This window comes from Hipposideros armiger, unplaced genomic scaffold (genome assembly GCF_001890085.2).
Source record: "Hipposideros armiger isolate ML-2016 unplaced genomic scaffold, ASM189008v1 scaffold_70, whole genome shotgun sequence".
Taxonomy (NCBI): domain Eukaryota; kingdom Metazoa; phylum Chordata; class Mammalia; order Chiroptera; family Hipposideridae; genus Hipposideros; species Hipposideros armiger.
The window spans coordinates 3697498-3700878 of record NW_017731420.1 but is presented as its reverse complement, the minus strand read 5'-3'; the positions used below and the strand labels follow the sequence as shown (position 1 = coordinate 3700878).

General features: G+C 51.4%; 1 protein-coding gene across 1 annotated transcript in view; it reads left to right on the top strand.

Annotated features, from left to right (window-relative positions):
- Positions 1-661: 661 nt before the first annotated feature.
- The window catches only part of YWHAZ (tyrosine 3-monooxygenase/tryptophan 5-monooxygenase activation protein zeta), a 36453-nt gene continuing 33733 nt past the window's right edge, over positions 662-3381 (top strand). Inside the window, exon 1 of the mRNA XM_019642546.1 lies at positions 662-1097. The gene's annotated coding sequence lies outside the window, so the exon portion shown is untranslated. The remainder of the gene's footprint in view (positions 1098-3381) is intronic.

The following is a 3381-nucleotide window of genomic DNA, read 5'->3' as shown; positions in this document are numbered from 1 at the left end:
AGTCACAGGCTTTCTGAAAGCGGCGGCGTCTCCTTCAAGGCCTCACCTCCCTCCAGCTCAGCCCGCCCAACCCACCACACCCCCACTTCGCGCCCATCCATTGTCCTCTCGCAGCTGTCACTGCACTCCGATCCAGAGCTCCGGATTGGAACAACTTCCCGTCACTCAGCCCACACTCTGGGGCCGAACGCCACATTCCCAATTCCGAGCCTTAAAAGGTCTAAGGCCACGTTCCCGGAGCCAGCAGCAGGTAAAGCCGCAGTGGCGGAAGGGAGAGGCCTTTCGCCCAGGTCGGGCCCGCCAGGCGGTGGAGGGGGTGGGGAGCGCGCCACACCGCCCCTCTCTCAGTCTGACCGCGTCCTACTCCCCACCCCTGCCACCACACCTCAAGTCCCGATCATAAAGCCCAAACCACCGAACCACTCTCATAATCCAGCCCCCGGACAGCCTAGAGGGCAGTTCCCACCGCGAAGCTCGGAGGGCGGGGCGGGCAGGGCGCAGGGAGGGGGTGGGGAGGAATGTGAAAGGTCCCGGATGTTGCTGAACCGGAGCCCCTTCGGGAGTGACTGGCGCAGGCGCAGAAGGACCTCACAAAAAGCTAAGGTGGGGGGTGGGGAAAATTTTCCTTCTCTCAGGATTAGAAGAGTGAGCTGGCGGAGGTAGCAGGGAGTCAGAGGGGAAGGCGAGGTAGCGGGTAGCTGTGGGGAGGAAAAAAAGGTGCTTCCTGCCCCGGCGCACTGGAGGCTAGAGAAGTTGGAAGCTAAGCAGAGTGGGGAGGAGGGTTGTTAGCGGCAGACAACGCGCGCTCCTCCGTTCGCCCTCTAGCGCGGGCGGATAGGACGCGCGCGTTAGGGAGCGGCGGTTGCGCTGGGCCCCCAGAGCTGTGGGCACCAATCAACGGTTGCCATAGCAGCGTTTGACGTCATCGTGCGTGTGGTGCCCCTGCTGCCGGGGCTGGTGATTGGAGGAAACCCCGTGTCTGCGGAGCGGCTGTAGCCTGTGAGCAGCGAGATTCAGGGACAGAGTCTCAGCCTCGCCGCCGCCGCCCAGAGACTGCTGAGCCCCCGTCCGTCCGCCGCCACCCACTCCGGACACAGGTAAGGGACTCGGCCGCCGCTGCCTCGCCCCACTCCTTCCTGTCCCAGACCAGTCTTCCGAAAGCTCGAGGGATGTCCCCGCTCCACATCCCTTCAGCCCTTCTCGCCCGGCGGTGGCGGCGCTGGGCTGAGGCGGAGTCTCGTCAGGCAGAGACGGGCGGCGGCTTCTCTTCCGCTGGACTCGGGCGGCTCGCGGCTGCCTCGGGCTGCCTGCTTCCGGATCGACACCTCGGCCGGGATAAGCGCCGGTTCCCGATTCCCGTCCCCGGGGTTGGAAGGGGCGCCCACAAGCGAGATCCCTGGGGACCTGCCCGGTCGCCGGCTCTCCGGGGAGGTCGAGGCGCGACTGGCCGACGGACCCGTCCCTGTCGTCACCCCTGTCCCAAAGCCCCTGCCCCCTCGCCGTCCCGCTCCTCGCTTCCGCACGAGATAATGACTCGGCGGCTGCGGGCATTGCAGTGGCGCAGGTGAGGCCGCCCCCTCCCCGCGGTCCTCCCTTCCCCCCCGCCCCTCGGCGCAGNACAGTCTGTGACCTAAGTACCATAGAACATAGACTAGAGTCTGGAATGTGGGGATAGAGTTAAAAGGTATGGACCAAACAAATTTTTTTCTTTTTAGAAAAACAAGGCTAAAGTAGTAGACAAAGGAAATGAAGATGGGATCAAGTAAATAGTAAATTTAAAAAGTAAATTTAAATTTTAGAATAAAGTGAGGAAAAAACTACTTCCCTAAAGTCATTCTAGAAGTCAACAGATTAGTTGAGAATACTTAAACTGACTTTTATCAGATCAGGTTCCCTGTTCTTATTCTCACATTATTTTTCTCCCCCCTCCCGCCCCATGCCCTTTTCATTTCCATTTTCTTCTTTTATAAAGAACACCTGTCCTATGCATTGGACTTGCCAGTGACATCTATGGACCATACAGTGCTAGGTGTCATAGCAGATAAATCCTAAATTTCAGTGGCTTAAAAATGGAAGTTATCCCTCAGTAAAGTCTAAAATGATTGGGGCCGGCTTTCACAGGCTTTCAGGGGCCCAGGCTCCTTTCATTTTATGGTCCTATCCTCCTCTAAAGCTTTGGAATGCTCTCCACTCAGCAGATAGAGGTCCATTTGGGGACCACATAAAGGTTCAAACAGGGAGGTTTTCATGGACCAGGGCCATAAGTGGAACACATCACTTTGTTCACACCCCAGTAGTTAGTGCTCAGTCACACAACCACACCTGACTGCAAGGGAGACTGGGCAATGGAGTCCAGCTGTGGTTCTGATAAAAAATGGGTTTGTTGAATAGCTAGCCTGTCTCTGCCACTAACTCCAAGTTATTCCAACAATGGGTCACCATGATCTAGAGTACTGTGTGTATCCCTCTCCTCACTTTCTCAGTTAATCCTTGCAATAATCTGACAGAGTTCGGTGTTAATACAGTATGTCCAATTTGGCAACCTAAGGTCACATAGCTCAGAATGACAAATCAAGATTTGTACCCCATTCTGACTCTAAAGGCCCATGGCATTATGCTGCATTTCTTCAATTAAATAATAATGTTGAAGTGAGATTATAACCTGAATTGTGATTAAACTCAAAAGATCATGTAACTGCCACATCATCAATACAGTCCATCCTTTGTGATGTTTTTCTAATTGGAATGATGGACGTATGCCAATTCACCTGAACTCTTTCCTATTTTAATGTATAGCATGGATCTGAGTGATCGTTGCAGTACCCAGTACAGGAATGGAGCGATATGCACTGTCTCATCACTTATGTCTCATTAGTGCTAATAGACTAACACAAATTTGCATTTCCAGAGTGAACCTCTTTATATCTCACACTTTTAAAAGACATTTTAAATAGTTTCATTTTGTCTTCACAACCCTTAAAAAGTAGACATCCAATATATCCATTTACAAATGAATAATAGCTGTTACTTTGCGCAAAGAATGGTGTTAAGCATTGTGTGTACTATATATTAATGCATAGATTAATAAATATATATGTATTACTTCATTTAATCCTCGACACCACTTAACGTTTTTATTACTAGTATTTTATTGATGTGAAAATCAAGGCACAGAAGATTAAGCGACTTGACTGATGTACCAGAGATAAGTAGTGAATAAAACAGGTCAGGCTACTAGTGAAAGTCTTTTGTAATTTTCCCAGAGTTCAAGTTCATAGGTTCTATTTCATCTTTGTTTTGCCTTTATCCTTGTCACATATTATTCCTATTCCGCAGAATACTTATCACTTGGGGCTCTCATGACATTCTCTATTTTTGTTT